Source organism: Camellia sinensis, chromosome 13 (genome assembly GCF_055761805.1).
Source record: "Camellia sinensis isolate YWXY chromosome 13, ASM5576180v1, whole genome shotgun sequence".
Taxonomy (NCBI): Eukaryota; Viridiplantae; Streptophyta; class Magnoliopsida; order Ericales; family Theaceae; genus Camellia; species Camellia sinensis.
In genome coordinates this window covers 2,631,245-2,644,921 of record NC_138973.1, presented here as the reverse complement: position 1 = coordinate 2,644,921, position 13,677 = coordinate 2,631,245, and the positions used below count along the sequence as shown (strand labels likewise).

Below are 13,677 nucleotides of genomic sequence, written 5' to 3'. Positions count from 1 at the left end.
CGGCAAAAGCATACCACTTTCTGCGACCAACTTATTTTTTAGTCGCCAAAATATAACCTTCTGCGACCAATAATATTTGGTCGCCAAAATTAATGATCATTCGCGACTAATTAATATTTGGTCGCCAAATGTCAAATTTTTGCGACCAAAATTTTTTTGGTCGGCAAAAGTGGTCGCAAAATATGTAAATTCTTGTAATGGCGTATACATAAATATTTTAAAAATAATAATTAAAAAAAAAGAAGATATATTTGGTGAGTTGTTATGCGGTAGTCGGCGGTGGAAGGTGATGAGAGGTGGCTGACAGAGTGACTGGCCATAAATTATTAGAAGATAGTCGGAGATCATCAAAGGGTTGCTGATGGTTGAGCGGTGGGTGTTGGAGGGAGGGAACAGTGAGTGAAATTTGTTTTGGAAACAAAATAAAACACCTTGTTTGCATTTCTAAAAAAATTAAAAATTTTGAAACTAATTTCACTTTTATTAAAACAAAAAGTAGAGTAAAAACTAAAAGAGAAAAATGGTTGCGAAATGTCATAAGTTTTTTTTGTAATGTTACTACTTTTTCCGCAATTATCCCAAAAAGAAAAGAATTAACAAAAGATCACATTCTTAATAGTCCAAAATGAAAATCATTAACGAAAGCCGTAGTAGTATTGAACTTTGAATAGTCTGTGTCTATGATCATCAAAAGTTTTTTGTTCCATGATTATCTCTATATATAAATTGCTTGGTATCCACAAACTTTCATAATCACAACAAGTATCATCAATAATGGTTGCTCCTCCTTGGGCTGTTCTAGCCCTAGCATGGCTAGCTACACTAACCCTCCTCTCAAAACTCATCAATCTCGGCCACCGTCGGCAAAAAAAACTTCCACCGGGTCCAAAACCATGGCCGATCATCGGCAACCTAAACCTAGTTGGTTCCAGCCCCCACCAATCCTTCCACATGTTATCCAAAAAGTACGGCGAAATCATGCAACTTAAATTCGTTTCCTTCCCCGTTGTGGTGGCCTCATCCCCAGAAATGGCGAAACAATTCCTAAAAACTCATGGTAAAACTTTTGCTTCCCGCCCTGCAACCGCTGTTGGCAAGTACACTAGCTATAACTTTTGCGACATGACGTGGGCGCCTTATGGGCCATACTGGCGCCAAGCACGCAAAATCTACCTCAACGAGCTATTTAGCCCTAAGCAACTCGACACCTATGATTATATCCGAGTTGAGGAATTGCGCGCTCTTATTTCGCGCCTTTATGCCCTCTCGGGGAAGGAAGTTGCCATTAGAGAACATCTTGCTCGGTTCATGCTTACTAATGTGAGCAGGATGGCACTGGGTGACAAGTACTTTAGCGAATCCAAATCTGATTGCTCAATGAAGCTCGATGAACTTCGGGAGATGTTAGATAAGTGATTTTTGCTTAATGGCGTGTTTAATATCGGAGATTGGATACCGTGGCTTAGCTTCTTGGACTTGCAGGGTTACGTGAAGCGAATGAAGGATTTGTACAGGAAATTGGACAAGTTTCACAATTATGTGATTGATGATCATAAGGCTAGAAAGGCAGGGGATAAGGATTTTGTTGCTAAAGATGTTGTGGATGTAGTTTTGAAGCTTGCTGATGATCCTAATCTTGAGGTTAAACTCACTAGTGATTGTGTCAAGGGGTTAATACAGGTATTCTCTTTTAAAGATATCATATTGCACACAAATATTTTCATCTACTAACTAGATTTGCAGCTTTTATGGCTCTGCAAATGACATGAAAATTGTCCGGGTTAGTGGACATATAAATGTTGGCATGTATGTATTCCTAAAGCGAATGTTTATTATGTATATCCACTATAAGAAAAAGCAGAATTGGCGACTAAAAATAGAATTTTCGTCGTTGAAAGTAACAGAATTGGCGACTAAAATGGAATTAGTAGCCAAAGTGAAGACTTTTGGCGACTAAAACAGTTTAGTAGCCAAATGTGTAGTTATTGGCGACTAAAAATCAGTTTAGTCGCCAATTATATGGGTTTTAGCGACTAAAAAAATTTTAGTAGCCAAAAGTGAAGGTTTTTGGCTACTAAAAAAATTTAGTAGCCAAAAGTATAGGTTTTGGCGACTAAAAAATAGTTTGGTCACCGATTATACGTGTTTTACTGACAAAAATAAATTTTGTAGCCAAAAGTGAAGCTTTTTGGCTACTAAAAAAAATTTAGTAGCTAAAAGTGTACAGTTGGCGGTACCCCTACAAATATATATTCTCGTATACATGAACAACTTAGTAATCTTACCTGTCCAACCTTAAGTGATTTTAGATGGTATAAGGATGTATTTACCTCTCGAGTTATGTTAAGAGAAGACTGTACTAAATCATTTTGGAAAGAAAAATTTATTAATGGATTACCTAGCTTATTTGCTCATAAAATTAGAGATGTTCTTAGTCAACCCACTGGCGTTATTGAATACGATAATTTAACATATGGTGATATAATTAGTACTATTCAAAAAGAATGATTAAAAATGTGTATTGATCTTAAACTTAGTCAAAAAGCTAATAAAGATAAACATAAAGCTAAATATGAATTAGGCAATTTTTGTGAACAATATGGTTTACCTCCTGTTGCACCTTCCCGTAGGAAATCACACAAACATAAACATAAATCATGTAACGCCCTCAAAATAATAACAATAAACCCATCAAATAAGACATGCATTGATATGTAAAAGTTCCACGTTCTTCCATTACATCAGAATTCTATTACATAAGTATTACATGTTAACAACAAAAGCAAATGCCCTATGGGCTTACAGCTTTCCAAGTTAACACTTGGTTACAACAAAAGAGTATTAACTCATACACATTAAGCCATTGGCTTGAATTTACATGTAATACATCAAAAAGTAAAACGACAAAAGTGTGTCCGCCTCTAGCCTCCCAAGCTATGTCCTTGGAGGTGGCATGCTACCTGTACCTGAAAATGATATTCCCATATAGGGTGAGCCACAGCCCAGTAGAAATACACTAAGCCAACCATGAATAATGACTAAAATATTAGCAATTGATAGATGGCCAACACTGATACATTCACATAAATCACATATTTATGTCATACGACTTATGAGTCCAAGTTACCTTTCATTTTCCCTTTTTCAACGGATAGGCATATAAGCACTACTCACATTCTCAACAGATATGTATAACAACACTATCCACTTTATCAGATAAGCAAATAAGCTATATCCACATTCTACAACAGATATGTATAACAACAATATCCACATTCACAGATAAGCATATAAGCTATATCCACATTTCACAAAGATAAGCATATAAGCTCTATCTTCACTTCTCTAGACAAGCATATGAGCTGTATCTACGGAGTTCATCCCCTATCTTCTCCCAACACTATCCGGTTTAGAGGTACATCCCCCATCTTCCCCTAAACCGCGGAGTACATCCCCCATCTCCTCCTCTACACATAACGTATACAAACACAATGGTTCTATATACAATCACTCAATACATACAGTTAATGTATTCTATCAACCGTCAAATTCCATGACACATTCCATTGATTAGTTTCCGTTTGCCTAATCATCATGCATTGTCTACAACAATCACGACTATCCTCCACCGATAGCCCAAAGCAGTTATTTCTAAAACAGAAAATAAATGCACAATGGATATTCAATCAACATTTCATTTCCTCATTTCTCACAATTAATTATCCCAATTAATCAAACAATGTAATTAGGTCGTTATCCATAATTACCATTTCAACCCTTAGGTCCCATTTTCATCAATGATTCAACATTTATTCCATTTCTCTATGCCAAACATGCATCTAGGTTTATTATGAATAAAACCCCCAACTTTTGTAAAATTGCACAAAAGCCCCAAACTTTCACAAAATTACCAAACCAACCCCAACATCTCAAAATACTAAAATTTAAAGACAAAATCCATAGAGAGGAGTAGGATATCCCTACCTCGAAGTTTGAGCCAAAAAGGAGATGAAAACTCAAAGATCAACGTGCTCCAAATCCAAACTTTTTTAAATTAAAACAAAGCTCTCAACGCCCTCTATCTTTTTAACAAAGGCCCTAGGCTAGATTCACACTCAAGGGAGATCAAATCCTAGAGAGAGTGTAAGTTTAGAGAGAGAGTGTCTCGGATCAAGGGTTTGAAATAAAAATAAAGTGAAAAAGTGATGTTTCAAAACGCTACTGTCTGCTGATATAAAACACTCTCGCTCGAGCGAAGACTTGGTCGCTCGAGCGACCAGACACAGAAACTCTCGCTCGAGCCAAGGAACTCTCGCTCGAGCCAAAAACTCAAAAGTGCGCTCGAGCGAAGGAATGCTTGCTTGAGCCAACAACTCAAACCCTCAGGTCTGTAACCAAAAGCACGCTCGAGCGACAGACATCTCGCTCGAGCGAAGAACAAACCAGACCGCTCGAGCCAAGAAACGCTCGCTCGAGCCAAGAAACACAACTCTCAGGTCCAGAACCAGACGCCATCGCTCGCTCGAGCGAAGCCACTCTGGCTCGACCCACCAGACACGAACTCAACTCTCGCTCGAGCGACCAACTCCTCGCTCGAGCGAAGGTCCAAAAATCTGAGCAGCAACACTAGGCTCCCAAACACAACCAACCTGTAACAAACCTGCCCAACACATCCTATAACTCAAATACGAAGAAAAAGGATGCAAGCAAGACAATAAACAACTACCAACATCCACGGACACATGTCCGGATCACTGTTCAACAAGGGTAAACCCGGGATCACTATAAATCATCATACAAATATTCTAGTAAATATAAAAAGAATTATTCTCCTTCCAAATTCAATGATAAATTCTATACTAAACCTAAAAAGAAGTATTATAAATCCAAATCACATCCGAAATCGAAATCTAAATCTACCAAAGATATTACTTGTTATAACTGTGGTCCAAAAGGTCATTATTCAAATAAATGCAAAGAAAAACAAAAACTCAAAGATAAAGTTAACCAACTCCAAATTGATGATAACTCCAAAAATCAATTATATGAAATTCTTCAATTAAATCAATCTATTAGTAGTTCCTCTTCTTCTGATCATCCTGATACTTCATCTAATTACCAATCGCCTAGTGAAGATTCTGATAACAATATTAATATCGGATGTAATGATGTTTGTTGCAAACCAGTTAAACAAATTACTGTTCTTACAAAACATACTCAAGAAGAATCTGCTCTTATTGACCTAATTAGTAAATTGGATGATCCTAAATTAAAACAAAAATATATTGATAAACTAAAATCTTTATTAATCCATTCAGATACTAAACCTAAGTTTGATAAACCCATAATTACTTTATCCAAAACCTTAGATAAATTTAAACATAAACAAAAAGAAGTTACATTACAAGATTTACAACAAGAAATCAATCAAATTAAACAAACCATTAAAGAATTACAAACTAAAGATAAAAAATTAGAAGACGAAATTATTACTTTAAAACTTAATAAAAGTCTTGATAATTTCCACACTAATGATCAAGAATCTCCCCATGAATCTGAACATGATTCTGATCCCACTAATCCTGATAATTTGTTATTTGATAATCGATCACACCAATCTCCATCCAACAATCCAGAAGAAAAACGGTTAAGTCTAATTAATAAACTTTACATTCAAAAATGGTATTCTAAAATCAAAATAATTATCAATGATTTTGAATTAGAACTAATTGCTTTAATTGATACTGGTGCTGATTTAAATTGTATACAAGAAGGATTACTTCCTACTACATATTATGAAAAATGTCACGAGAAATTAACTTCTGCTAATGGTAGTAAAATGCATATCAAATATAAATTACCTAAAGTTCATGTTTGCCAAGACAATGTATGTTTTAAAACCTCTTTTGTTTTAGTTACAAATATGACTGATAAAATTATCTTAGGTTCCCCATTTATATATTTGTTATATCCATTTACTACAACTAATACAGGAATAACTACACATGTTTTAGGTCAACCTGTTACTTTTAAATTCTTATCTCCTCCTGAAATGTTAGCATTAAATCAATTAAAAGATTGTTCTATTTCTTATACAATTAGTCGTTTGACTCGGCATTTAAATTTTCTTAAAGAAGAAATTAATTATAAACGCATTGACCAACAATTAACTGATCCAGTTTTGATTTCTCAAATCAATGATTTCAAATTAAAACTTGAATCAACTGTTTGTTCCACCTTACCTACTGCCTTCTGGCATAGAAAGAAGCATGTAGTTACCTTACCTTATATTAAGAATTTTGATGAACGACAAATTCCTACTAAATCTAGACCCATTCAAATGAATCATGAATTACTTGAAATGTGTAAAAAAGAAATTAATGAATTATTACAAAATCGCATAATTAATCCAAGTAAATCACCATGGTCTTGCCCTGCTTTTTATGTTAATAAAAATGCTGAATTAGAACGCGATGTTCCTCGATTGGTCATCAATTATAAACCTTTAAATGCTGTTTTAGAATGGATTCGGTATCCTATTCCTAACAAAAAAGATTTAATCAAACGACTTAGTCAAGCTGTTATTTTCAGTAAATTCGATTTAAAAAGTGGTTTTTGGCAAATACAAATTCATCCTAGAGATAGATATAAAACTGCATTTAACACACCCTTTGGCCAGTATGAATGGAATGTCATGCCATTTGGTTTAAAAAATGCTCCTAGTGAATTTCAAAATATCATGAATGACATATTCAACCCAGTTAGTCATTTTTCCATTGTTTACATTGATGACATATTAATTTTTTTCCAAATCCATTAGTGGACATTGGAAACATTTAACTGCTTTCTTTTACACAATTAAAAGTCATGGTCTTGTCATATCTGCTCCTAAAATTAAATTATTTCAAACTAAAGTTAGATTCTTAGGCTATGATATTCATCATAATACTATTTTGCCCATTAGTAGATCTATTGAATTTGCGTCCAAATTCCCTGATGAAATTCTCGATAAAACCCAATTACAAAGGTTTTTAGGTTCCCTCAACTATATAGCTGAATTTTACAAAGACCTTAGAAAAACTTGTCAACCCCTATTTGATAGGTTAAAGGATAATCCTCCTCCTTGGTCTTCTGTTCATACTTCTATAGTTCAACAAGTCAAACAATATGTTAAGTCTATTCCTACTGAAAATTCATTCAAAATCATTCAAACTGATGCCTCTGACATTGGTTATGGCGGCATTCTTCTTCAGAAGGTCACTCCTCAATCATCTGAACAAATTGTTCGCTATCATTCTGGTGTCTGGAATCAAGCACAATTAAATTATAGTACTATTAAAAAAGAAATTTTATCTACTGTTCTATGTATTCAAAAATTTCAAGATGATATTTTAAACCAAAAATTTTTACTTCGTGTTGATTGCAAATCTGCTAAATATGTTTTGGAAAAAGATGTTCAAAATCTTGCTAGTAAACAAATTTTTGCCCGTTGGTAATCCATTTTAAGCATTTTTGATTTTGATATTACCTATATACCTGGTTGCCAAAATTCTCTGCCTGATTTTCTTACCCCGGAATTTTTACAGGGGGGTAAGGGATGACTGCACCATTTACTTCCTACCATAAATCCCGAATTACCTATTTCAAAACCCAAATTAAACAACTTACCCATCGTATTCACCGCCTTAAACTCGCCAGACCAACTACCAAACGAGCCCAATATATCAATTACCATCAGATTCAAGCCCGTCGCAATTTACTTGCTCACAACTTCAACTGTTTACATCGCCATCAAGATTATTTAGATCTTTTTTCTGGCTGCTAACCATTGTTTCTTTCTCCACAGATGTCTCGTCCAAGGCCTCTCTCCAAGGCTTTGGGTCCATCTTCCAGTAAACCTAATTAACTTATTGTCCCTCCTCCTTTGGAGTCAGTCACCCAATCTCATTCACTTGAAATGGTTAACCGTTACCAAACTCTTGGTAACATCTATCGTCCTGATTACTCATCTGCATTGGCTGCCGATCCCTTTGCAAGTAGCCATTCAGTTTCAGTTACTCCATTCCCAATTAACCCCATTAAGCCATCCCGATCTGAGTACACCAATTCCCATGTTACTAACCTGTTCTACAAAGAACCCAGTCACCAAAAAAATCAAACCATTAATGACATTGCTAAATTCCATTTTGGCTCTGGATGCCATTTCACCCTTTCACATCCAGACAAAACCCTTTCCTATTACAAAGACATTCTACTCCATCACCATTCAATTTTGATCAAACCAATCCAGGATCGAACCTATGCTTACAAGATCCTATATCATTCAATTTATATTCACAACATTGTTTCCATGGCTGAATGGGGTAATCCTAATCAGCTTCGTGATTTACCTGGTTATCCCATCCAATATAATTACCATGATTATGTTGATGCTTGGTTCAAGATTTTCTTGTACCAAAATGAAACCTTCAGTCATTCTTGGTTCATCTCATTTGATCAAAAATTTAAATCTGAATTACCTACCTGGTTTCTGAGATGGTGGACTCACTATGGTGCCATTTCCGATATCCTCCCTGATGATCTCCATACAATAGTTAATTATTTTGCCTCTGTTTATCCATTTACTGCTCACCAACGACAATTTCCATTATTGTTAATTTTTATTTCCAAATATAAAATTCCATGGGTATTCAAATGGCACTATGGAATTGATGATAACATCATCATTCGCCAACACACAGTCAAATGGTGGGTAAAGTTCAATGTGCCCAGAATTCTTGAAATTGTTCAGGAAGAATTCCCGCCTGATCAGCATGCTCCAACTCCTGCTCTTGCTAAAGCCCAGCAGAACCCAACTGCTGTAATTACTCAAGGAAGTCAGCCCAGTCTTCCTCCAGTCAACCTTGGAAGCCCCTCATCCAGTGGTTCCAAGCCCAAATCATTCAAATCAAAGTCCAAAGCTGTTGCTGCCCAACCAGCCTAATCAAAGCCCAAATCAAAGTCCAAGGTAAAAGAAAAGCCCAATTCACCTCCTACTCAGCCCAAGGTCAAGTCTAAGAGTAAATCCAAGTCATCCAAAGAAGATATGATCCAGTTAGCCCATCAACTTTTGAATCAAGCTAAAACCCAATCCACCGATTCAGACAGTTCAGAAGAAGGATCAGAACATGCCCACTCTTTTAAAGAATCAACCAATCAATGTTCAGGACCCGAGTTTCAAGATGCTCAGGATCCGTTTGCATAATCAACATTGGATTCCATATAGATACAAATTAGCTTCAGTCAATACTCTTTTGAGAAAAGCTGCCAATTTGTATTTATATTGATTCCATTATTCACATGTTCCACCGAAAGTGATGAATAGTAAAAGTTACTGTTCACTGCCACTATTCACCTAGTCAACTTTTGTCTAAAGCTGCTCAACTATTCAATCAATCAGCCGAAAGCAACCGACAGCATCTGCTTTACCCCATGCGCTGCCAGCTGCGTTCATCAGTCAATTGCTACTTTTCTTTTCTTTATTTTGTATATATTGTAATCAAGTTGAACTCATTCGAAAGACTTGGAAATTCTTAGAAACCATATTCTGAAAAAAGAAATCCAAGAGCTCTGAGTGAAACCAACACCTTGTACTGGTACTGCTATTGTAATTGTAAGTTTTAATATTTTTAATGTAATATTTTCTTGCCTGTGTTTTAATATTTGTTTTGTGCATACATTCCAGTTTTGTTCAAATTTATGTCCTTTTGATTTCGTAATCCATCTCCTTCATTTCTATATATAAAGTGTCGGACGATGGTATAGATTAATTGATTAATTCCGTCAGGGTGACAACATCCAATAGTTTCATCAAAAATAGGTAGACCATTTTCATCAGTTTGATTAGCATAAATGATTGAGTCACGTTGTTCTTCAGTAAGGTATTTTTCCCACCAAGATTTGAGCATACCAGTGAAACCAGAGGTAATTAAAGAGACAATTTCAGGTTGAGAATATTGGAGATAATTACTGAGATAGCTATTGGCGACCATAGATAAATGATTTAATTTTTGAAGGATCTGATCTTCACTGAGACCATCAATGTTCCATTCGTATAATTTTTTAGCAGAAACAAAAAATTGATTATTAAGATTAGTTTCTTCAAATTGGAGATCAGGTGGAGTAGGTCGAGAATACCAATTTTTGGTAATGTGAGGATTAACTTTGGGATAATGAATTTTATTAAGATTAGAAGATTGAAATTATTGGGCTAATTGATTTATTTCATTATCAGTAGTATCAGTGTCAGATTGATTAGAAACAGTATCAAGAGTTCGTTGATTTAAAACAGTAAGACCTTTATCTTTGGATGTAGAAGTATTATTTGGAGTTAACTTAGTAAATAAATGTTCAATGACTTTGACAGTAGATTGATCATTAGTAATTAGGCTAGTTCGTTTAGAACGATGACTAGGAAGATTAAGTAAAGGTTGATCTAAGGATTTAGTAGATTTGGCAGATTGTTCATCTAAATTAATTTCTAATTTATCTAATTGTTTACCAATGGTTTTTAAACATTGATTAGTATAATTGTTTTGTTCAATAATTTTTTTAATTTCAGGGTCAGTGCCAGGTAATTTAAAGGGAGAGGCTGGAACTTCAGAACCTTGATGATCAATAATTATATTTTCTAATGGAGGATGATTAGAGCTAACAGAAGTATTAGAAGAAGTTTTCCATTTATGTTTTGTGATTGTGTTAACCTTTTTGTAATATGTTTCCAGGTATTCAAAGAAAGATAATTCAAAACTATATTGAACCATAAAATCATACCATTTTCTAGTTATTTTGGATTGCTGAGTAGAATCATATTTAGCACGATAAGCATGTCTTTTAGCCTTATTTTCTTTGGATCTAAAATCAATAAGTAACTTATCTAAATCAGGAGTAAAATCTCTTTTGATTTTCATTAGTTGAGGATTTACCGGAGGTATAAATTCTTCAAAATCAGTTTGAGTTGGAGAAGTGTTTGAAGCGACGTCTTCTTCTGGTAAATGTGTGGGAGTAGTATAAACAGGTTTACTAATCTGGGAAGTGGTGGAATTATCAATTCCTTTTAGTTTATTTTGGAAAGTTTGGTTAGTTTGACCAAGATGTATTTGACTATTTTTTCTAAATAAAGGAGTATTAAATATTTCATCTTCAGTTGTAATTTCAGTAGGGACACTAGATGTACTATGCCTAGATGATTGACTTCGATTAAATTTAATTCGGACAGAACCATCATTGTATTGTTGAATATCTTGAATATCTTGAATTGAAGATTGTTGTTGATTGTGTTTGTAATTTTCATTGACAGTAACCCATTGGTCAGGTAAATCTATATTCTTTCATTAAATCATTTGGGGAATATTAATATTGGATTCACCACTACTACTGCTTTGTATTAATAAAGTTTTATCTTTAGGGCTTTTGTGTAAGGCATGAACATTTAAATTGGTTTGCATACATTTATAATGAACACGATAAATTAAAGCAATATTATGAACCTTTTCTAACATTTCAGTAAATGATCCATGTAATTGAATGTTTAATGTTAATGCTTTGAGAATATGTGGATATTCATCATAATATCCACATAAGGATATTATAAAATTCAGTTTAGTCGCCAAAAGTGGAGGTTTTGGCAACAAAAAATAAGTTTAGTCGCCAAAAGTGGTTATTTTTAGGCGGGAATTAATTTTTTTAGCGGCTAAAAAACAGATTTAGTCGCCAAAAGTGTTCTCATTTTTTTTTTAGTAAATAATTTATTTTTTACATAAATTATATTGAATAAAAATAATTATGTTTATATATATAGTTTTATATTAATACGGGTCAATATAGTATATAAATAATATATGTTGCATATATATTCATGTGGTCTTATAGTGGCATAGTGGAGAGAGTGTGTTGCTAAAGGTTTAGAATGTGGAAGGTTGGTGGTTCAAATATCAGAAAAAACAAAAAAGTTAGTATTTTTTTTTTCACAGAACAACCTTTGGCGACTAAAATTATTGGTCGCCAAAAGTGTTTCTTTTGGCGACTAAACGGTTTAGTCGGCGATTCATTGACTATTGGCGACTAAAAGATTAGTCGCTAAATGTATAATTTTAAAAAGTGTAATTGACTATTGGCGACCAAAACTTTAGTCGCTAAAGACCTGTTTTTTGCCGACTAAAACTTTTTTAGTCGTTAATACCTCCGGCGACCATGTTTTCGCGACAAAACCGGCGACTAAAAAATTTAGTCGGGGAAACTAAAAAGTCGACTTTTGGCGACTAAAAATGGACTTTTGGCGGCTAAAAATTTAATCGCCAAAATTGTTTTTTCTTGTAGTGATCCTTAAAAATGTGTATATGGGATTTCTTTTTATGATTAGACTATACAAGTTTATTAACATATCGCAAAATAATATAATTTTTCTTATCACAAAAATTATAACTTTTTGTTTTAAAAAAAAATACTAAAATCACAATACCAATAACATAACTGTAAAAAGTCGTAATTAAGAATTTTCTTACAACACACTCTCTGTAACTACACTTATTTATTTCATCACAAAAATTTACAACTTCTTACGATACGGAGTACGCATTGTAACATTTCCATTTAAAATTCTAATTTTGAAGTTCACTGTCTCATTTTTTGTCCGGTCTAATAAGGTTTTGTCATCCTATCCACATACAACCTAGTTATGTTATAAAAATAGAAACCAATCAAAATATAAAATGCAAAAGTTTTTTTTTTTTTTTTTAATCCGAAAAATCAATGATTTACTATAACAATGTCAAAATTTGTTTTGCTGTAGCTAGTCTGATGCAAGAGTGTTTTTAGACATTGTCTAGCTAATATATCCCCAAGACTAGTATAGCAAAGTTGATGCTAATACTCTTAGTGTGTTTTGTTTGTGAAAACCTTATTCGTCTATATATATTGTGTTCAGTTCCATAACTGACTTCTGTGTTTATAGAGTACTTATTCTATTTTATCTAGTGACAATTCTTTTGCTTTCTTCATTGATTTCAGGACCCAATAGCTGGTGGCACGGATACCTCATCAGTAACTGTGGAATGGGCAATATCCGAACTTGTAAAACAACCACAATTCTTGAGGAAAGCAACAGAAGAGCTAGATAGAGTCATTGGGAGAGATAGATGGGTGGAAGAGAAAGACATCCCACAACAACTTCCTTACATTAACTTAATTGCAAACGAGACTATGAGGTTACATCCTGCAGCTACATTGCTTGTACCACACTATTCCATTGAAGATTGCAATGTTGCTGGTTACGACATTCCTAAAGGAACAACTATTTTCATAAATGCATGGGGCATTGCTAGAGACTCTAAATACTGGGACGAACCTGAAGTGTTTAACCCAGAAAGGTTCGTAGGGAAAGAGATTGATGTGAAGGGACAACATTTTGAGCTATTGCCTTTTGGTTCGGGTAAAAGGATGTGCCCGGCCTATAACCTTGGACTAAAGTTGGTTAAAGCGACTTTGGCTAACTTGTTGCATGGATTTAATTGGAAATTACCCGATAACCTGAAGCCCGAAGATGTAGACATGGAAGAAGAGTATGGATTGACAACACATCGAAAGGTTAAAATTGTTGTGGTCACTGAGCCTCGACTTTCAGCTCATCTGTACAATTAA

At 34.3% G+C, this 13,677-nt stretch overlaps 1 pseudogene; it reads left to right on the top strand.

Annotated features, from left to right (window-relative positions):
• Positions 1-656: 656 nt before the first annotated feature.
• LOC114281954 (trimethyltridecatetraene synthase-like) lies at positions 657-13,677 on the top strand (annotated as a pseudogene).